The 23,826-nt window shown below is 46.2% G+C and overlaps 1 pseudogene; it reads right to left on the bottom strand.

The window, feature by feature from the left end:
* The window catches only part of LOC116742254, a 158,486-nt pseudogene extending 135,036 nt beyond the window's left edge, over window positions 1–23,450 (bottom strand).
* Window positions 23,451–23,826: the final 376 nt, after the last annotated feature.

The following is a 23,826-nucleotide window of genomic DNA, read 5'->3' as shown; positions in this document are numbered from 1 at the left end:
ATTGGCTCGGCACAAAAGGATGTATGTGCAAAACCATTTGTTTCTGAATCGCTTGTGGTATAAAAACTGGAGACAAACATATAACCAGTTAAGAATTATAGAACACAAAAGGAGATTCATAATATACTACTGACAGGAAAAGCGTGCTGTAAATTCGTGATATGTGATTCCATTTTTGTTTTCAAAATTTTGTATTTTCTAACATATATACACATATAAAATTTAATACAAAGTTATGTATATAATTAGAGAGAGAAAGTCTCAGAAAGTTCTGGAAAGTTACACACCCAAATGTTAACAATGGATATGTTTTGGCGGTGGTTCTTGCAAGAAGAATTTTAAGCCATTATTTCTGTCTTCAAATATATCCCAAATTTCACTTTTATCCTTCTATGATCATAATGAATCTTGTTATATAATCAAAAATAGTCTTTTTAAAACGAAAACAAGCATTACATTTAAAACACTCAGTACAGTGTTTAGGCTGTAACGGGTGCTCATTAAACAGCTGTTACTCTTAACAGACATTTGAAGCAAGAACACAAAACAAAATTAAGTGATTCATCTCCAGCTCAAATTTATGAACTTGATCCTATTCCCTCCATTCTCTGATCGACTTAACTAGAACCTACTAAAGAAAATACGCATTTTAATGATCTCTGAATCTCATGCAGCCCAGTACCTGGCCCACAGTCAGTACTATGTCAACACAGCGGGGAAAATGAGTAAGTGAATGAATATCCTCATAGAGAAAGGTCTTCACAGGAATCTAGAAAGTGAGGGGCAAAGAGATGGAGACTGTCCTGAGTACTCTGCCAGGTGCTTTGTTTATGTGTCTCATTTGATCTCACAGACCTTGATGTCATCACCTCCCTCTTACAGGTGAGGAAATGGGGGCTCAAAGAGGTTAAGCTGCTTGCAGAAGTTGATACAGACAGCCAGTGGTGGAGAAGGGCTGCCAGCAGCTCCGTCTGACTTTCAACATCTGTTCTTTCCTCCACCCCACCAAGCTTTGTCTGCAAACGCATGCACTAGTGGGGGTTAAAAATCAGACTGGTCATCCAGACGCTACTGCCTTCACGGTATCAAGCAGTACAGGTGTGGGTCCTGATGGTTCAGAGGCTCGCTGAGCAGGAAACGAGCCTGCAGAGACACAAACCCCTGGGTGATGGGATGGAGCGGCAGCCCTCCTCCACTGAAGAAACTGAGTGAATTTCCATCCAATCCCCTAAATTATCCTTTTCCCCCCTCAGGAGACGCAGCAATTGAAGAGACGATGCCAAGAGAAGCAGTGGGCTTGCAAAGGTCAGTGGTACTAAAATGCCCAGACTCTTCCTCCATTAATGCCCTAATTGTTTTTATCACCTAGTTTTCACTCAAACATCAAACTTAATCTCTGCCTTTCTCCTCCCCCGGGTCACAGATGTTTAATACTCCTAACCAAGACATAATGAACCTTTTTATGTCACTGTAATATTCAGTCTCTTTAAAACATGATTAGCTTCATCCATTGTACAACGCAGGGATGACTGGAAATTTTGGAGATGGGATTCCATTAGGCGGATATTATTACCAAGTCAAGCTGAAAGGGAAATTAAGCCAGGTGGCAAAGTTCAGTGGTGATAAACTGCACTGCCAGCCTGGGTTGATTATCTGTGAAACTCAGGTCAAAAAAAGTTGAGGACTGGGGTATTAAGGACTTGAAAAATTATGATTTTCTAATTTTGTGAAAGTCTGCTTCCCCAATGAATATATATTTTTTTAATGTTCCAGTGTAGCGACACTTTTTAAAGGATAACTTCAGTCTCTGTTCTTCTAAATTGCAGTGCTCATCTTGAATGGCTCATTGGGCAAAAATAAGTTCACAAGTCAATGGGTAGGCAGTTGCTCATAAAATATCATTGAAAAATGTAAAGTGCAAAAAAGCATGAGGATGCACCTACCATTTTCTTTTTCTCTCATTGCTCAAAATAACATGTAGCCCCACGCTCACGAAAAAACACACAGTATCTTTAAAGCACCCCAACAGATCACGCAAGAAAAAATAAAACTGAGCTGAACAAACTCCAGGGCTCTTTGTGGCAATTACTCCAATTCTAAACATTTCATCCCAGACTTGTCACTTCAATTTTTACCTAGGAATTCACTCTTTATTTTTGTCTCCCAGTTTTCTATTCCATCAATGACCTGAAACTTGAAACACCCCCGGGAAGAAGAATTAGGATGGTATCTGACATTTCTTGTGAATTATAAGTAATAATAAAAGCTACAGAAACAGGGGCCACAGTTACAGAGAGGGGATCTGTGAAGCATTTTTATAATTATCAAGATACAAACACTGGCTCCTGATTTCTGTCAATTTACTAAAATAATATTAATAATTAAAATTCTAGTAACCATATTAGAAGGATGAATTCTAAAGACATAGCACCAATTAGATTCTGCCCTCCAACATGGGCCAAACCAACTATCCAAACCTGGCAAACTTCACTTCTTAAATATTTTTTATCCATCTGTTCTCTATCTCTATCATGGCCACAAGAGATGAGCCCCTCATCAGCTCTCAGCTGGACCGTTTCTACAGGAGCCTCTGAACTGGTCTCTCTGCCTCCACGTTTGCCCCCAGCTCACTCGATGGCTTTATTGCCTTCAGCCCAGGGTCTTCACCATGACGTTCAAAACCCTCCTTGGGCTGGCCTTTTGCAGCCCTTTCCTCTATGTCTCCACTTCCAAGCGGGAAGCTCTCTTCTCGGCTCCAGAATTTCTACTGCTGCGCGGGCACAGACCTGCAGCCCGGAAGGATGCAGGCGTGGAGTTTCATCTGAGGGGAGGGAATCTGGCCTCCTGCAGATACAGAACCTTTGGTTCCCTGCTGACATGGTTTCTGAGAAAGTGGCAGAAGGAATGCACTCGGAAACATGGAATGTAAACGAGGCTATTCACAGTCCACTGATAATTTTCTTCCTTCATATATATCACAATGTAATAAACAGCTTTTGGTACATAGCAGTGTATGTATGTGTATGTATATATATGCAATTAGTTTATTGATTTCTAGATATTAATTTTGAATCACACTATTTTATTAAATTATTTTTAATATTTTTGTTAATTGCCTTGAATTTTTCAGGTATATAATCATATATTTAATTACTGACTGTTTCACCTCCTCCTTCCGAGTTTGTACATATAATTTCTTTATCTTATTAACACGTCTGGTATGATGAGAAATTATGGGAGGGATGGCATCCTTGTCTTTTTCCTGAATTTAGTGGGAATGTTTCACATTCATCCTGAAAATGCCTTTGGGACAAAAGAAATACCGTTTACCAAGTTAGGAAAATATCATGAATTCCTCTTCAAGTTTTTTCAAGTTAAAAATGGATTTTCAGTGTTACCTAATGTCTACTCAGCAGCTATGAAGATTATCATAAGTTGTTTTCCTTAGAATTGCCAATATGATGAATTAAACATATTGCCTTATAACATACCACACTTGATTACTGGAATAAATGCCATATTGTCATGCTGTGCTTTTTTTTTTTAAATGTGCTGAATTGTTTGTTAAGTTTTTTTTTAGGATTTTCTATTATCATGTATGCCACAATGCATTGCTGGAGGATTTAAGCACATCCCGTGTGACTCCATTAGGAAAGGATGCTAGGAAGCTTGTTCCTGGTTTCCTCTGAATTTTCCCCGGGTCCCCTTTTCTTTGACTGATTGGGTCTTTTATCATTTTGCTGTGATAAATTACCCCAAGTGCTTTGGAGGTCTGGCTAAAGGGAGGTTGAGTTGGGGATATATTTAGTGGGGACTTGTTGATATTATTTATGTGATTTGCTGTCACTGCCATTTATAGTTGAGTTATTGCTAGCCATCCTGGTAGAGGAAGAACTTCTAGAAGTCTCCACCTCCCTCTGTGCCAAATTACCCTGCACGGTGACTTGAAGATTCAGGGTTTGACCCTGATAGGAATCTGTGCTCTATTCCCTGGTACTGGTCTGTGTAGCTAGTGGGAGAGAAACAAGGTTTGAAATGTACACAGCCAGAAGCCAGAATTTTCCAAGGGCTGAAAATATTTCCAGTCATCAACTGTGAACAATTATACGTTTGTTTCTCCTTGTCTCATCAAAACAGAGGCCCTCTCCTGTCAGCAATAGGCTCAAATATGCTCAAAATCTCAGAAGTTATGACTATAAATGGACCGTATGCATTTTTCTTTGAAACAAAATAGAATTTATCAGAATCCCTGTGTTTGTAGAGTGGAAACCAGTAACAGAACAATAAACAGAACAATCACAGCAAGTGTGTCTGTGTGAGAAGCTGTGTGTTTCATGTATTCTAACATGTTGGATTGCATCTACCACAGCCAACACATCTTGTCCTGAGGAAGTCTGCTGGTTCCAGATTAAAGAGAACGTAACATTGTCAGCGACACAGAAAAACAGCCTGAAGTAACAAGTGACAAACAAGTGACAATCTCCTACACATTCATCAGTAAGTCAATGGATGAGGAGGAAGAATAATTGGATTACACTATTAAGTAGCTCAATACAAAGTGAAAAGGCAGTTTTTAAAAGCATTTGAACTGCTCTTGTTTATGCTTTAATTTCAGAATAATTGTATACATTTTAAGAAGTATTGATCAAAGCAACATGAAAATCTGATGGGAAATATCTTAGTAGAAGTAAAAAAAAAAAAAAAAAAATTAAGCCAAGACTGGCAGAATCTTTATGTCAAATACTCTATTGTTATATCACAACAGGAATTAAAATTCTGATGGACAAAATGAGAAAGATGCAGAAAAGGATCCTGGTAACCAAAAGGATAAAATTAAAATGACAATTGAAAGATAACAAAAACTGGAAAATCAGGACACTCCCAAAGAGAAAACAAAGTCAGGAGGGAGATGAAAATAAAAGCAAAGTAAGACACAAGTTGTACAAGTGACGAAACTGGCATGAAGGTCAACAGTAGCTCCCCTTTGCTGAATTCATCAACTTCAGTAACTTCTGTGATATTTCGTGATAGACTGTTACAGTGAGCGGTATTTTTATTCATATAGGTTTAACTAAAAATAACTTTTTTCTAATATCATGATCACAGTAATATGAAACACCATATTACAAAGAAATACAAAGAATCCAACAGAACTGGACATAAAAAAGTTTCTGAAACAAGTAATTAAAAAATTAATGAACAAACTTCTGAGATCCTGGCTGTCCTATAGGATGTCCTATAGGTGTGTCCTGTATGGCTTGTTGCTGTTTTGGTTATAAATCATGTCCCATTAAGAGAGGTATTAAACATTTTGCTTTTTTGTTTGTTTATCCATTTTTTATATTCCACATTTGAGTGGGAAAAAAAATAAGTGAACAAACCAAACCAAGCATAAACAAACACATAGTTAGAGAGAACAGAGTAGTGGTTATGGGGGGGGAGGGGCTGGGGGAGGACCATAGGGGTAGGGGAGTCAACTGTATGGTGAGAGATGGAAACTAAATTCTTGGTGGTGAACACATTCTAGGGTTTATGGGAGTAGAAATATAATGCTGTACACATGAAATTTATATAATGTAATAAATCAGTGTAACTACTGAGACAATCAAAATTAATTAATAACATCCAGGTGGGGAAAAAGAGAGCTATGTCAAATAAACCACCCCCTAAATATTATACTACTCCATTACTGTAGGTCCTCCTTGGGATGTAACCAACACTGAGCTGTGGCTAGTACTGTGTGCTAGTTTTTTACCAAAAATCCTATGAGAAAATTTTAACTTTTTTGCAGACTGATAACTATCTATCGATGACTTCCTTCAACCAAGGGAAACAAGAGTGGGACTACTGTAGCCCGCCCTTGAATGCTATTCATGGTCAGTCGCATGAAAACGCGGCTACTGTGGAGAACAAAGGACTCCACACGCGCTTTTAAAACATTTTAAAATGGCACAATGTGTGCAGTGAGCATGTCACCGCCTTAAACCTACTGAAGAGAAAGCTGCCTCCCCGGTGCTGAGGTTGTTGATGCCTTTGGTATTCTGCTACACTAAATGTTTTCTTTTCAGATTTGAATTGTAGACGTGTTAGTTTATCCACACATGCCAAGTCGGATTTTTCTTTCAAGATTTTAAGGGTGATAAAATGGCCTGGCCATTATAAAGCTATTCAAGTCTTGCACATGGACTTGAAGACATTAAAAGGCTGACATACACTTTTGCAGACGCAGAAGAGAAACCTGAGCACAAAGAAAATGTAAACAAAAAAAAGAATGTATTCAGAAAGTTGATAAGGCCTCAATACGCCATTTCCACTGCAATTTGAAAAGGCATTCTGGAATGTTTCAATAAAACAAATAAGAAATACAGGCTCCTGAAATGGATGTTCATGAACATCCCATTTATCATCTTCGTTTGTTAAGGTGAGGAGAGGAAATTCAATTAAAAATTAATGGAAACAAAATGAAAAAATGAAGGAAGAAAAGCAATAGAAGGTAATCTGGCATTTAGGAGTGAATTGTAACAAAAACTAAATGTGGTCATTCGTTAGAAGGAAGAGTGACTCTCATAGACATAAAGCATAGGCTCTTAAATTGTTTTAATATTTTGATCAACCTAAAGGAATGGATCATCTGAATATACTGGGGAGATATTCAAATGCCTGGCTGATCTGAAACAGAACGCTGACATCAATAAGGTCACACAAAACTCAAAATACACCATTACAAGAGGAAATCACTGAACCTCAGTCATTCAAAGATGATTCAGTATTTAGTTGTTACACAAGACAACTTCACATGCTCTTACATGTTATAGCCCATCTAGGGAAGAAGTTAAATAGAATTTTCCCTAAAGTTGGTAACAAGCCTAAAAACTTACATGACAGGACCAGCAGTAGATTGGGATACTGAAGAGAAATTTTCTAAATTATGAATAAAACTATTTTAGTCTACCATGCTAGAAGAAACACTGAATAAGCTTTCTATCCTCTCATTAAAAATTATTATGGGGCTTCCCTGGTGGCGCAGTGGTTGAGAGTCTGCCTGCCGATGCAGGGGACGCGGGTTCATGCCCCGGTCTGGGAAGATCCCACATGCCGCGGAACGGCTGGGTCCGTGAGCCATGGCCGCTGAGCCTGCAACGGGAGAGGCCACAACAGTGAGAGGCCTGCATACTGCAAAAAAAAAAAAAAAAAAAACGAAAAAAGAAAATTATGCAGTTGTCATCCTGTGAAGAGACAATAAAAGAGTATGCACCAAAAATCTTAGGGAAAACTTGTTACAGATGTGTGCCTGGAAGTTATTAATATCTTTTTTTTAATTTAGGTTAGATTTTGTGAGATTACATTGAATTTTATAGATTTTCAATCTGTATAACTTATTTCTTTTCCAGCTCTAAATAAATATTTATTTTATATCTAATTTTCTGTTCACAATCCTGTGGTATTTTTCTTAAAGAGAGCCCGTGTAGTTGTGCAATCTGCAGGCCTCACAAATGTTAAGAGCAGTAATAATATCTTGTACATAAAAACAAGACCTGAGGGCTTTCCTGGTGGTGCAGTGGTTAACAATCCGCCTGCCAATGCAGGGGACACAGATTCGAGCCCTGGTCCCAGAAGATCCCACATGCCGCAGAGCAACTAAGCCCGTGTGCCACAACTACTGAGCCTGCACTCTAGAGCCCGCGAGCCACAACTACTGAGCCCACGTGCCACAACTACTGAAGCCTGTGCATCTAGAGCCCGTGCTCCGCAACAAGAGAAGCCACCACGATGAGAGGCCTGTGCACCGCAACCAAGAGTAGCCCCCGCTTGACACAACTAGAGAAAACCCACACACAGCAACAAAGACCCAATGCAGCCAAAAAAAAAAAAAACAAGACCTAAGGAGAGCATTAGTGAAGATGTAAATTTGGGGTAAAAATGTTGAGCCATTATTAAACTTTAATACCTTACAAAATGCCTCTCCCATTGCTCCACTGTTCAGAATCTCTCTCCTTCCCAGATAATTTACAATCATTGACCTACACAGGTTCTGATAGATGCTAGGTGTTGGTCAGTGGAAAAACAAGAAAAAGACAAACTGACTTCTCAGAGCTGGTTAACAAGAAAACACAATGATAAACTATGCTTTCTAATACAAGGACCACCAGAAAACACTGCATTCCTGGAGCAATGCCAAGATCTTTGTCCATCATTCAGGACCCTGAAGAGTCTGACAAGACCAGAAGAACCACCCGGCTGAGCTCAGCCACAATTGCTGACCTATGGGAGTAAAAGCAAATGAAATATGTGTTGTCTTAAATCATTATATCATGGGGTGGTTTGTTACGCAGCGAAGGCTGACACGCTAACAAAGCTGCCCATTTAAAAGACAGCCAGCTATAATGTTGATCAAGTTCTGCCTTCTGTCCACTCTGAACATAACCCCAAGTCATCTAGCTGTTTTGAATGTGCTATCCCCTCTGTCTTAGATGCCTTTTTACTCCACTTTGCTGATGAACTCAAACATTTAAAATCCTTGCTAATGTTGCTCAGTCTGCAATTTCCTTTTGTGAACCAGATAGTTAGCCATCCTCTCTATCATGCCTCTAGCATATGTTATCATTCAAGTATCAAGTGGTTTTATTTATTTTGGTGTCTTTAGTAGCTGGCACAGTGACAGTCATGTAATGTTTTCCAAGAGAACAAATGGCATTGTGATTAATAAAATGAGCTTTCACCTAAGAAAGACCTCACTTCACATCCCAGTTCTACCACTTACTAGCAGTGGGACCTTAGGAAATCATCCTGGCTGTGCAGAACAGAAAACCTATATGATGTAGTAAATGAAACAGTAATTATTTTCCTCTCATTAAAATAAGCCTGGGGTAGGCAATCCCAGGCTGGGCTGGTGGCTCCCTAGTAATCAAGGGCTCAGACTTATTCTATCATTTTCCCCATCGCTCTTCACTTGTGATTTCCATTCTCAAGTTCCCCTCATGGTGCAAGAAGTCTGTAAGTGCTCCAGCTATCACATCCTTGTCCCACACAAGGAGGAAGAACAGGGAAAAGGATGCTGCTCTGAGCCAAATTATCTCCTTTTAAAGAGCTCCCCCCAAAAGTCTCAAGCAACAACTTCTTGCCACATCTCATTGGCCATTCTCATCAGCAAGAGAGAGTGTAAAATACACTTTTATAATTTGACACATTGCCATGTCCAGATATATATAGATATATTGATATATATGGCTTCTGTCACTAAAGAAGAAAGGAGAATGGATATTGAGTAGGAAACAGGAAGTCTCTGTAACATTTTAAACCAATCAGTTCAAAATTTTTGAGCCTAAATTTCCTCATATGTACAATGGGACTAAGACTCTTTCTAGGTGGCTGTGAGGATTTTGTGAGATACCTCATGTGAAGTACCTAGCAGAGTGTCTGTCCCATAGTAGATGCTCAATAAGAGGTCCTAGCACAGACACCAGTTGAACCTGACCAAGTTACAATATTCTAAGCCTAAGCTGCCCCTAGTAGGGCACCAGAAAAGTGCAGGAGACGTGTTCCCAGCCTGCAAGGGACTCACCGTCCACTTGCAGAAAGAAGATGCACATCTAACAACAATCGACAAGCCACTGCTCCCACTCTGCCTTGTGTATATCTTAAAAACTGTCGGATGAAATAACGGTTATCAGTGTGGCTCAAGCACTAAACTGGGAGCTCCGTGAGGACAGGACCAGGTCTAGTTTCTCCACGGATCCCCAACAGGCTCACGTGCTAATGGAGTGAGTGGTTCAGATAAGATGGGATCAGGAAGTTCAGCAGGTGGCTGGCACACACTGAGGGCCCATAACTTCATTAGATGAATGAATGAATGAATGACTATGTCACGCATTACGGTTATGTATTATCTATCCATCTGCATGAACAGTGGTGACAGAGTCTGTGCCATGATCTAATCCCACCCCTCACCGACCATATGCACTTGGGTTCCAGCACCCTATTCTCATTTGCCTCAGTTTCCTCACTATGAAATGAGACGTGAAGTCAGAGGATTCCCACAAGAATCAGAGGCCATCACTGTTCCCTCTATGAAACAAGCCACAATCAAGCACCACAGGGCACTCACCCTGGTGACACAGGGACAGGAAGGCACTGCCCACAGCAGTAAGTGGATCCAAGCCCAGGGCAGGTCATCTTCGTGGAGGTGAGACAGATGACTCTGTGAGCCACACACAGCACACCCTGAGGAAGGGGGCACGGCCACAGCCAGTGGACAGGCCACAACTGGCCAAACACTCAACAGGGCAGACTCAAAGCGCACAGAGAATAAGGAACACTGACCTTGGTCTCCAGCTAAGCCCCAGCTGGGTGCCAGTGTATTTCTCCTATATTGGTTCTCATGTCTTATTTTCCACCTTTCTCTCTGCGTGCTTCTCATTTACCCTGTTCACAGTCCATGGTGTTTTCCCATTATCTTGTTTCGCAGGGCCGCCCCGAATGTTCTAACCCGTGACCCCCGGTGACCCTGACTGGATAAGGTAGTGCGTGCGAGCCTCAGACTCCAGCCGCCTGCAAATGCTGTGGGCAGAAAGTGTGGCACAGCGGACACGCAGGACAGCCACGTGTGTGCTCCCTGAGTTTTTCCATCAGCGCTGAAAGCAGGTCTAACAGTAACTGAACCTCAGCTCTGCCACTCACCTAGTGTGAACGTGGGCCACGTAACCTCCCCGATTCAATTTCCTCATTTGAAAAATAGAGACAGCAACACCTACATCACTGAGTTTAAGAATTAAAACCAAGTTTTATGAGTACTTCTTATAGGCCCAGTATTGTTCTAAACATTTCTAATGTTTTAACTGTTTAATCCTTATAACATCAACTATTAGCACTCCCATTTTATGGATGCAGAAAGCAAGGCAGAAGAGAGGATCAAGAGAATGCACAGCCAGCAGTGGCAAGCCAGGAGTTAACCCCAGACAGAAGGTGCCAGAGCCCACACTATTAACCCCTCTTCATACATCCCGGCCTTCTGTATCAGGACTCAGCAAGCTAAGGGTATGCAGAGAGCACAGTATGTGTCCAGCACATAGTAAGTGCCCTAAATATAGTGGTCATTATTCAATTCCCAGGGCACATGGAGAAAAAAAATTGCCTGGATTCAATTTGGGTAAATCTCCAGTTTATGAATGAGTGACATGAGAAAGAAGACCAAAGATTGTGATGACCCAGGGAGCTAACTTCTAGAGCACTGGTTCTCAACTAGGGGTGTTTTTCCACAGCAGGGGACATTTGGCTATGTCTGGGGACATCCCGGTTGTCACAACTGGGATGAGGATGCTCCTGGCAGCTAATATGTTTGAACCAGGTATTCTGCTAAACATCCTACAACGCACAGGACAGCCTCTCACAATCCCCCCACTAAAAAAAAAAAAAAGAATTATCCAGCCTCAAATGTCAATCATACCAAGATTGAGGAACTCTGTCCTCAAGCATTGAGTCTGCACCATGCTCACTGATGGGGGCTGCCCAGTACCCAGCCTCGCACGGAGTGTGTATGGATACATATTCCTCAGCGCTAAGAAGCTGCCGATTGAAGAATGTACTACCAGCCTAACAGACGTGGTTCAGGGGGAAAGGAAACAGCACCACAATGACTGTAAAATACACCACAAGTCAAAAATGCTCAAATGAGTGGGAGGTGGGGGAGATGTGCATCTTACAAGGGAGTAAACAGAGAATATTTCTTACGTTTAAAAATAAACTAATCAAAGAAGAGACAATCTTTCCAATGTGGAAAGGACCACCAAAATATAACCCAAGATACCTTCCGGGCCTTGCTCAGCCCCCAGAAAGACAACACACAGAGTACCAGGATGGCGAGAAAATGTTATCTTGAGCCTCAAGTGTTTGGTAGAGGGCTGGGTTGAGAAGGATTATGAGCCAATGTCTCAATTCAGCAGGACATACATCCATGATTGATTAGTGATGTCTGCAGACATGGGAGGGGAAGCAATATTATGTATGACACCAACCTGCTGTCAAAAGAAATATACTATAGTCAAACCTACTATAGTCACAAGAACAGTGGATTTTGAATCACACTATCTGGATGTGAACCTCAGCTCAGCCACAGAAGAGCTACTCCTTGGGGAGATCCGTCTCCTTCTCTGAAACTCCAACTATTCTTGTATAAAATGTGTATAATACATCTTAGTTCCGTTACACGGTTCTTTTGATGAGCTCCGTTGGGTATAATGAAAATGCTAGTGATCCGAGATTCAAATGAGGTAATCTATTCTGGTGCTTCTTAACCTGAAGTTCCCAGGTACTATCTGGGAGCTATTCTATTTTCTGTATTTCAAAGTGTACACTGGATTATCATTCTTTTTTTGTGTGTGTGTGGTACGCGGGCCTCTCACCGTTGTGGCCTCTCCCGCTGCGGAGCACAGGCTCCAGACGCGCAGGCTCAGCGGCCATGGCTCACGGGCCCAGCCACTCCGCGGCATGTGGGATCTTCCCGGACCGGGGCACGGACCCGTGTCTCCTGCATCGGCAGGCGGACTCTCAACCACTGCGCCACCAGGGAAGCCCCTGGATATCATTCCTGATACAGCCTCACAGGTCATTAGTGACTCAGTGCAGTGTGTTATATAGCAGTTTGTGAGACATGTCTATATTGTTTAGGTTACATGATTTGAAGGAGTTGTTTTAGGCCATCCTTTAGGCTCATTTATGTCTTTTTAATCTAGATAAGATATCAGGGCTGGGCATGCTTTATGTAATAGGAAATCAACTGCAAAATAAATTACTACTCTAATAAATGCCCTTTCCTGACTCAGATTAGAGCCTTCCAGGGACAAAAGATATTCTGTCCACAGCTAAAGAGGATACACAAAGGAGCTATCATAACTAGTCTCCCCACAGGCCCTAGTTAGCCAGGTCTCCCAGTACTGACACTCTTGCATAATGCTTGCTACTTGAATCTAGTCTGGTCCTTTTGCTTTAACAAATAGAATATGTTTAGGAAGTGACTTTTCAGGCTGGGTCAGAAGAAAACTTGCAACTTCCTCCTTGATCTCTTGGTACATTCATTCTCAGGGAAACCAGATTCCATGTAAGCAGTATGATAACCTTAATACTGCCATGATGTGAGGAAGCCCACGCTAGCCAAGAGCAGCTACGTGAAGAGAGAGACCAGCCAGCCCCCAGGATTCTATACAGCCAACCACGGCACCAGACACTGGTGAAGACATCGCCTTGGTTGTCTAGCCCAGCTGAGTCTTCAAATGACTCCACCCACAGCTGTCATCTGACTTCAACCATATGGAAGACGAAGGAAGAACCACCCAGTGAAGACCTGTGAACCCACAGAACCTAGAGAGATTGTAATAAATTATCATCTTAAGTCACTAATTTTTGGGATAGTTTGTTACCCGGTATCCGAACCAGGAGCCATCTTGGATGTGGCCGGTAGGAGAAAGACTGCCGTGGGAAACTACTTATCCTCTGCCCTGGAGTAGGTCACATTCTGAGGTACTGAGGGTCAGAACTTCAATGTTTCTTTTTTTTTTTTTTTTCAGGTGGGGGGGACACAATTCAACCCACAAAGCAGATATTTAGATTTTTTGTGGCTGGAGTATAATATCCATTAATTATACTTAACAGGCGATGAAACTAGAAAGTATCTGTCTGATCCTGAAAGGCACCGCATGCCATGCTAAGGACTTTAGACTTTACAGTCAAAGAAACGCAAAACAGCTTTAAGCAGAAAAGTCATGTGATCAGACCTGGCTTTGGAATAGACAACTGTGACTGTAGCAAAAAGTAGGATAATTCATAATAGGAAGCTGGGGTGGGTACCAAGCAAGAGGCTATTTCGAAAGTCAAGGTGAACCTCACACAGTACATAAAAAATTAATTTGACATGGTTCATAAACCTAAATGTGAAAGGTAAAGCAATGAAGCTTCTAGAAGAAAACATAAGAGAACATCTTCACAACCTCTGGGTAGGCAAAGATTTCTTAAACATGCCACAGAAAAAGCACCAGCCATTAAAAAAAAAAAGACTGACGAATTGGACTTCACTAAAATGAAGAACTTCTGTTCATCAAAAGACACTGTTAAGAGAGTGATAAAACAAGCCACGGAGTGAGAAAAGATACCTGTCGCACATATATATGAAAAAAGGCTCATATCCAGAATATATAATTCCTACAATGCAGAGACTTATAACTCAATTTCTTTAAATGGACCAAACATACACATGCACGTGTGTGCGTGCGCGCACACACACACACACACACACACACGCATACACACACACGCACACACACACGAGTCTAAAGGCAAAAACAAAGTGTAGAAGATGTGGAATAATTTCTACTCTCCTACACTGCTGGTGGGAGTGTAAACTGGTTCAACCACTTTGGCCAACTATTTGGCAAAATCAACTAAAGCTAAACACAGATATTCTATGACCTGGAAACTCCACTCTGGGCTTCGTCCCTAGGAGAAATGAAATCTTCTTTCCACCAAGACAGGCACAAGAATGTTCATAGCACTATTCATAATACCAGAAAGATGGAAATTACTAAATGCCCATTAAGAGTGGAAGGGATAAATCATTTGTGATATAGAGATATAAATATAGATAGATTCTGTTCCTTAGCAGATGCTACAGACTGTTTGTGTCCCTCTGAAATTCATATATTGAAATCTAAACCCCAATGTGATGGTATCAGGAGGTGGGGGGCCTTTGAAGGGGTGATTAGGAAATGAGGGTGAAGCCCTCATGAATGGTATTAGTACCCTTTATAAAAGAGATCCCTTGCTCCCTCCACCATGTGAGGTTACAGCAAAAAGACAAAAACATGGATATGAACTAGGAAGCTTCCCTTCACAAGACACTGAATCTGCTGGCACCTTGATCTTAGACTTCCAGTCCCCAGAACTGTGAGAAATACGTTTCTCTTGTTTACAAGGCCCCCGGGTCTACAGTATTTTGTTAAAACAACCCAAAAGAACAAAGACAGTGGAACCCTTCGTCATAACGAAAAAAAATCTACTTCTAAATACAGTAAGTTGGATTTATCTCATGGACATAATGGTGAGAATAAAAAAAGAAAAACTAGACACAAAAAAGTTCATTCTGATTCTATTTAGAAGTTCAAGAACAGGTGAAAGTAACCTTGATGTAAGTGAGAAAGATAATTGAGCCTTTGGTTACCAACAAGAGGGCCCAAGGGAGCTGCAGGGGTGCTGGAAATCTGTCTCGAGCTGGAGGTTCCCCAGGTGTAGACATATGTAAAAATTCATTGGAGGTTGGGGATTCCCTGGTGGCGCAGTGGTTGAGAGTCCGCCTGCCGATGCAGGGGATGCGGGTTCGTGCCCCGGTCCGGGAAGATCCCACATGCCGTGGAGCGGCTGGGCCCGTGAGCCATGGCCGCTGAGCCTGCGCGTCTGGAGCCTGTGCTCCGCAACGGGAGAGGCCACACCAGTGAGAGGCCCGCGTACCGAAAAAAAAAAAAAAAAAAAAAAACCACACACAAAATTCATTGGAGGTAGGGCCGGGGTTTGTGCACTTTGCTTATGCAGGTAATACCTGAGTGAAGAAGTAAAGCAAGCGCAGGTGAGCCAGGATGGAAGTGTGTAGGCGACGGGAGGAGGGGCGGGGAAGCACTGGGGATGCAGAGGAAAGGCACCTGACACCTACTGGGGGCGGTGGTGACGCGTGGACATGAAACCCATTTCCCCTGCCTTCCCTAATCAAAGTGGTCTGCAAAAGACTGGCACGTCCTCCACGCCGCAAGTAGAGTAAACCAGAAGATGCTTACCCGAGTGGTTTCGCGGGAACTTGGACTCAAGCTGCATCTTGTTGGAGCTGAGCTGGTTAAGATTGCTTGAGACCACGCACCCTCCCACTGGGCATGCGCGAGTGACCTTTTGACGTCAGAGGGCAGAAAACTCCACCCTCCGCTCGTGCCAAGCGCCTCCATTTTTGAACGTGCAGAGGCTAGTTACGCCTGCGCAGAACGACGATTGCCGCACCTTTTTGCAATCCCCTCCCCCACGCCCCCCACGCCCCCCACGCCCCCCACGCCCCCCACGCCCCCCACGCCCCCCACGCCCCCCACGCTCCCCACGCTCCCCACGCCGGGACCTCCCTGCTGCGTTAGTCCTCAACCCATAAATACCTCAGCCCCTGGCCTGTGGGAGACTGGTTTCAGATCTATTACTCCGGTCTTCTTGCCTCTCTGTCAGTCTGTCTCGGGAAAACCTCTCTGTTTTGGCTTGCTGAGCTCGGGGCTAAAGCCACCCTGGGTGGGTAACAGTGGGAGAAGCAAGAGTGGGAACCAGCTGGGTGGAAAGCAGGGAAGATGAGAAAAGATTCGTCTCGTTAGTCGGGAGCGAAGGGAGGGAACAGGGAATAGCGCTCAGAGAGGCGTGTAAGAAGCCAGAGCCTGACCTGGGCCCTCAGCGAGGGGCTGGGTTTTGTCGGCGGGGATCGGTGGGCAGACGAGGGGGCTGGTCCCCACAGGGTGAAGACCACGTACAAGGGTCACTGGAGGGGGTCGATCACAGCCTGACTTGCCCCCTGGGGGGAACCTGTCCTTCTTGCTGGATAGAATTTTTCTAGGTTTTTGTGGTAAGGGTCGAATTTTTTTTAAGTCAGTGTTTTGGCAGAAAAAGTGACAGGAGGCCCCAGAGTAGAAAACCTCTAGTCAAGTCTTCCTCCTAGACAGGAAAAGGTGGGGGGTGACTGTACGTGAAACGCACAGTGCTGCAGCCTTTCAGGAGAAATGCTCTCCGAATCTGAAGCCCACTTCATCACAGGTGTCAAAACGGACTCGGGCAGTACATAATGCATGATTCTGGGGTGGCAGTTGAGGGGAGGAAGCCTAAAAGATTGGCTTATTTTTCTTATTAATATTTATAGGCTAAGAAACAGCTCTATCCCCACTAGACAAGAATATGGGCTTAATTTGAAGCAGACGTAACTTGATTTGCGTTTCTGAACCCCCGTGGCTTGGTCCTCAAGGCTGCCTGGAGCAGAGATGGGTGGGCAACGCCACCTTCTTCACTCTGCTGCCCCGTGGCGGTGGGGACTGAGAACACAGAAGTGGGTCCCTCTGATGGAGCTTGTCCACTGCAGGGACAAAGATGGGTGGAGCTGAGACTGATGCAGACAGGAAATGAAAGCCCCCAGCACAGAGCTTGAAAGAAGCAGGGAGGGCACAGCCAGCCCAGGGGTGCAGAGGAAAGCGACATGAGCTACAGGTTGGAGGGCGGGTAGGACCTAAGTGAAGTATGGGGGAAGGGTGCTCCAGGCAGAGGGAACAGCATGTGCAAAGGTCCAGCGGCATGAAGGACTGCATCTTTTCTTGGGGGCGGGGGGGGGGGGGGGCGGTTCTCTCTCCCTTTAGGAACACTAAGTGAGAGAAACTAAAGATATCTATCATTGATAACTGGTGTTGGGGGAGAAGGAAGCAGACAAGAAAAATTGGCAATAGCTCCTTTCTAGAGAGCAGAGTGCTGAGTCAGGAATGAGGGTTTGGAAAACTGCCTGCAGGTGGGAGCCATCTCCAGCCTCCTAGTGATGGGCAAGGTATGTTGATGACACCTGGGCTTGAAATGAGGCAGGCAGACTGTAAGGCTCTGTACCTCACCTACAGCAGCCTGCACAGAGCAGGGCACAAAGCCCCTGCATGATCTCACTGCAGCCCAAGAGGTGGCCAGGGCGGGTGGTCCTATCACAGCTGGTCACAGGGGAGGAAAAGAGGGCCGGAAAGGGAGGCACTGCCCAGGTTTCACTCCACGCAGAGTCTGGACTTGGACTCTCGGCCCCTGACTGCAAATCCGGCGCTTTCTCCAGAACGTGACCTCTGTCCATCTCTGCTCCAATCCCAAGCATAAACTCGGGTTTTACAGAGACAGGGAAGGGCTGAGGAAAAGGAGGATGGAGGAAGAAGGGGATGAGAGGGCAGGGCTGAGGCGATCAGGAACTGGGCTCTCTCCCGCCCAGCTGGGCGAGTTTGGACTAGTGACATAACATTTGTGAGACGTGTTCAAATCTGTGGAAAAGAGAATTACACCCATTTCATCAAGCGCTCATGAAATTAAAAGGTTGCAATAAATACAACTGAGTACTTCTTATGCGCCAGGCACTGTGCTGGACACTCTTGCAATCTTATTTACTCTCTAGACCATTCTGCAGAGCGAGTGTTATTACTTCCATTTTCTGGAAGAGGAGACTGCGGCCCCAGTGACTCTGCAACTTTGCCCAAAGCCAGTGGCACAGGGTTAATAATACTCTCCCTCTCTTTAAAAACATAGAGAAAAACCAGTCCAGACAAAAACACAAGGGGGAGAAGTCTGCATGCCCCCCACCAGACAAGCCCTGGCCCCTCAAATCCAGCAGTTAGAATCCACCCCCAAGTGCTTCCTTCTCGGTTTATGCTCTTTCCTTTGCCTTTTTAGTTTCTTTTCTTTGCCAGGAGTCAAGATGGCTAGAGGGAAGCCTTCTGTCTTTAGGTGTGGTTTTTGAGAAGAGCTTTCAGGCTGTTTTAAAAAAATCTTTTCTGGGGGCTTCCCTGGTGGCTCAGTGGTTGAGAGTCCGCCTGCCGATGTAGGGGACACGGGTTCGTGCCCCGGTCCGGGAGGATCCCACGTGCCGCGGAGCGGCTGGGCCCGTGAGCCATGGCCGCTGAGCCTGCGCGTCCGGAGCCTGTGCTCCGCAACGGGAGAGGCCACAACAGTGAGAGGCCCGCGTACCGCAAAAAAAAAAATATATATATATTTTCTGGGAAAACTCACTCCCAGAGAAAAGTCTTTCCTCGGAACAAGAAAATTACGAGGTAACGGATTCTGATCTCATCAGCCTCCCTGAGAGGCTCATCAGCTGGCCTCCCAGATGGTCTCTCATCCCCGAAGCCTCAATAAAAGCCCAGCCCAGGCCCAGGACACTGTGCTGTGGCTACCAGACTAATGGGATGTCTTTCCCAGCAGAGACCTATGCAGGAAGACCCCAAAAGAAGTACCAAAGGGAGAATTAGAGTCAGGCCTGGGGTGTTTCTAGAGAGAGGAGGATATCCAGAGGACACCTGGAGGGATTCAAGGGGAGGAGGTGGGAAAGACGGGGGATGGAGGGCGTCTTCATGATGACACACACCCACAGCAGTGGGTTGAATTGTGTCCCCAAAAGAAAGAGGTCCAAGTCCCAACTCGCTACCTGTGCATTCACCTTATTTGAAAATAGAGTCTTTGCAAAAGTTTTTTTGAGATGAGATCATCCTGGATTTAAGGTGGGCCAGAAATCCAATGACTGATCCTTATAAGACAAAGCACAGGGAGATTTGAGGCAGAGAGAGACACAGGGAGAATCCACGTGAAGTCCGTGGCACTGGTTGGAGTGGTATATCTACAAGCCAAGAACACCAAGGCTTGCCAGCGGCAACCGGAAGCCAGAGAGAGGCCTGGCGTGAGCCTCAGAGCATCCAGGAGGAGCCAAGCCTGTCGGCACCTTGATTTCAGACCGCTGGCCTCCAGAGCCACAAGACAGTGAATTTCTCTTGTTTTAAGACACCCAACTTTGTGGTAACTTGTTACATCTGCCCTAGGAAACTAATACACCCACCTAAGGGCCAGAGCCGCGTAGCTCCCAGATTTGTAGCTGGTTTCTGACTGGCCTCACAGTCAGAGGGGATGATGAGGCAGTGGGGTCCTTTAGCAGTAAACTTCCCGGGCTCATTGGCCCCACGTCTCCGTGTTACATGGGGCTGGCAGGAGCCAACACTCTGGGTCATGTTCCCCGCTAGCAAAGATGTGCGAGGCCAGGCGGGGCCCTCCTGCTGGTGAAGGAGCAGAGCCCAGCTACACGGCCTCCCCTGCCCCTGCATTCAGGCTGCGGGCCTTGCATCCTGTCTCCAGGGCCCGTCCCTCCCCGCAGGACTCGGCCCTGGTCCACAGCTGGGAGGAGAGCCCAGGCCTCAGGGCAAAAACCTCCATCCCCGCCCCCTTCCCCTGGCAAATTACTCCAGCAAGTCAAACACCTGAAGGGCTAAGAGCTCGTGGACTCGGCAAACCACCCATGCTGACTCCCAGCTTCTGCTTACCTTCCCCTGGGTCCCAGCTGCCATGCTTTACCTTGTAGGGGCCTCACGAGTCCCTTGAAGTGGGCAGGTGCTGATGGGCAAGTATCCATGCAAGAGGTTCTCTTACTGTTGTTTCTTCTTTTTTTAAACGTTCCATAAAGGCAGTCTCCAGCAAAGCTGATGCCACCCAGCCTGTGCCCACGCTGGTCCCTCTGCCTGGGGCCGCCTCCCTCTGTATTCACATGAGCCCCTCGACGTCAGCTCAGCCACCACGTCCCCTCCCCCCGTGCCCTGCGCTGGTTCCGACACCTCTTTCTTCTCCGTGCTTTCTGCGGGCAGAGGAGCCCAGCTCAGAGAGGCCGAGGCCCTTGGCTAAAGGCACACAGTCGAGAGTGCAGGGCCAGGAACGGGAAATGCACGGCCCACGGGACAGGGTCCTGCCCTCACAGGGCTCGTGCTCTGATGCCGTAGGAAAGGAGCGCAGACAAGTTCAGGCGACCCTTCAGACGGGGGGCGGCCACTGCCCCAGCCCAGGTCAGAGTCCAGCCCTCCCGCCAGCTGCGCGTGAGCGCGTCCTGGGGCGGCAGGTCACACCTGCCCACCCATCAGAGGGGCCGGGGTGGGAGCCCTGAGATGCCTGGAACAGGGGGCGGCAGGGTGAGGTCCGTGGACCTGGTCTGCTCGCTCGCGAAAGAAGTTTGATTGGGAGAGAGCCACACGCACTCGCTGGTGGCTTGTCATTGCTTTCTTGCTCCAGTGGCTGAGCTGAGTAGATAACGAGGAGATCTTCTGGCCCGGCTCACAAAGTTTGAAACAGTTACCACCTGGCCCTTTACAGAAAAGGGTTTGCAACCCCTGCTTTAAAGAGCAGAGGCCCCCCGGGCACTCGGCGTCCTCGAGGCAGGGCGTTCCAGCCCCGGAGGGGGACGAGAGCCACCCAGGTGTGTGCGTTTTGTTCTCTCCGGGATCAGGCAGAATGTGCTAGTCCCTGCAGGTGGAGGCTGTGGTTGGTTTTGCTCTGTATTTCGGCTTGTTTATTCCTCCTGTTTGTGTTACCGAGTCCAAGCTCGCTCTGCTCGCCGCATGACAGGCCAATGAGTCGGAGACGAGGTGTTGAGGCAGGGAAGAAGCCGGCAGACTGAGAAGCCGGCAGACTAAAATCTCAAAATAACCATCGTGTCAGGGTTTGGATGCCAGTTTCTTTTATAGCACAGAGAGGGGGAGGAGATGAGGAAGTAAAGTAAAAAGGCCCTAAGTTTTGCAAATGTCCCCTGGAATGGCCAGCCTCGGGGAGGGGATGTGCTAATTTCTTTCTTGCAGCCACCGACAGGTGGACAGGGTCCGGATGTTTCCCTGAACAAAGGCACTTCGGTTTAACGTTCAGCCAGAGGGGCAGGGTTCCCTGAGGCAGGCCATTATGTATACACAGTATCCTTTTAGTGAACAAAAGCAGCGGGAAGCAAAGGTTAAAGTAAAAGAAACAGATCCAGACTTCCCTGGTGGCGCAGTGGTTAAGCATCCGCCTGCCAATGCAGGGGACACGGGTTCGAGCCCAGGTCCGGGAAGATCCCACATGCTGCGGAGCAACTAAGCCTGTGTGCCACAACTACTGAGCCTGTGTTCTAGAGCCCGTGAGCCACAACTACTGAAGCTCACACGCCTAGAGCCCATGCTCTGCAACAAGAGAAGCCACTGCAATGAGAAGTCCACGCACCACAACAAAGAGTAGTCCCTACTTGCCACAATTAGAGAAAGCCTGCGTGCAGCAATGAAGACCCAATGCAGCCCAAAAAAACAAAAAAAAAAACACACCACTCCAGCCCTCCTTTCTGGCTCCTTGCAGGTCACGAACTCTTGGCCTCAAGGAGGCTGTTCCTTGGAGGTGATTCAGTCTGAACTCGGCCAAGGTGGTAGATACCAGATGTGAAGACGGTGGGATATCCGCTCTCAGGGGCAGGGCTGCCTATGTCCAAGCATAGACCTCCTCTCTCACTGAGGTGCAGGGGTGGCCATGAGACACAGACTACCTTGCTCCAAGCTGTGTGGGTCTGCTCGTGGCCCAGTCCCTGGTAGGGAGTAGCCAGAAAATTTAGACCAAGCTTCCTCTTGCAGAAAGAACCCAGTCCACTGGGAGGAAAGTGGAGAGTCTGGAATGTTATATGGATTTATTGAGCACCTACTATGTGTCAGGACTATGTTCAGGATACGGTGATGGGCAAAGCAGACCCATGGAGCCCCCAAGGAGCTCATGGACTCATGAAACAAACATGCATTTGACAAGGCAGCCCCTACATGTAAAATCATACCATGAGAATAGTGTTGTCTTTTGATTTCCCCAAAAGTAGAGCTGAGACTAGGCCTTGGGTGCACAGACTTTATTTGGGATGTGATCCCAGGAAGCAGAAGGAGGGAGGGTGGGCAGGCAGGGAAAGAAAGGAGGAGAGGACACACACAGGGATGCTCTGGGAGGTCAGTACAGACGAGCAGGGGCCAGTGCTCCTGGGACCCCTGAGAAGTAGGCAGAAACCCTCCTGGAAGGTCAGCCGGAGAGACGTGGTGGGAGGGAGACCGGAGCACCATCCACAGCTCCAGGGTGCCCCCCGCTATGAACGCGATCCCACTTCTCCAATGTGGCTGCTCTCGGGGGAGCCCTGGAGGAGAGAGACCGAGACCCCAGCCCTGGACTCAGTGCTGTGCACCGAGACCCACCTGAGTTCTGTGAACTGATGCCCAGGCTGGCGGAGGGAGGCGGGGGAGGGCAAGGAGGATGTGACGTGGGCCCCAGATGTGTCGCTGTAGGTGCTCTAAAGGCAAAAGCGGGAGACAGGGAGACCCGTCCAGCTGGGGGCAGACGAGACGCGCCTGAGGAAGGGTCCAGCGGGACCGGCCCAGGAGGATCACAGGATGCAATGCAAGGATGGCTGGGGGAGGGGACAGGAGATGGGCTGGTGAGGGAGGGGGCATGGGTCCACATTCCTGCAGGGAAGATTACAAGGAAGGGAAGAACAGGAATTCGTGATTTTTGTCTCTCAAAGCTCAGATCCTCAGGCTCTGGTCTGTCTTCCTCCCTCCCTGCCACCTTCCCTTCCCTCCTTATTTTACCTTTCTCCTTCCCCCAGTGGCTTCCCCACATAAAATTAGTACCTGTGTGTTTTATAAAAGTTACGGATGGCACGTTGTGCTGAGTACCATATCCGCTCTTGCCGAGATGGTGTAGTCAATTCATGGGCAGCCCCCCGCGGAGCCGGGAGGAAGGGCAAAGTCCAGACTTGACCCCCCACCCCCGCCCCGTGACCAGAGGGCTCTGCAGAGGCCCGGAGACCCACCTGGGGAGTGGGCGTTGCACGGGGGGGTGGGGGGGTGGAGGGAGAATTCTGCCATGCTGGGTGATCTAGAACGAGATGACGATCGTCTAGGTAAGAAGAGAGAGATTCTCCTGAAAATCGTGCCTCGTCCATCAGGATTCCAGGGATCTTCAGTAGTCTAGTCTCATGTCCATGTGTTTTTTTATCTGTAAACATGTGAGTACTACAGATACAGATGGCTTCACATTCTGCTGACCCACAAGTCCAAAGTAAATCATTTTCTTAACATCGGTCACCAGAGAAGAAAACTATAGAGGGTGAAATATAAAAATATAAATATTTTTATACCCTACAGGCAGGTTGAAAATGAGGTAGAACAAAGGAAAATGCAGCTCCTATGTATAAAAAGCCAAAATAAATTAAAGCAATAAATCTGGAACAGTGACAGAAGG

This window comes from Phocoena sinus, chromosome 17 (assembly GCF_008692025.1).
Source record: "Phocoena sinus isolate mPhoSin1 chromosome 17, mPhoSin1.pri, whole genome shotgun sequence".
In the NCBI taxonomy this organism is placed as follows: domain Eukaryota; kingdom Metazoa; phylum Chordata; class Mammalia; order Artiodactyla; family Phocoenidae; genus Phocoena; species Phocoena sinus.
The sequence above is the reverse complement of the archived record's forward strand: the minus strand, read 5'-3'. Positions and strand labels throughout refer to the sequence as shown.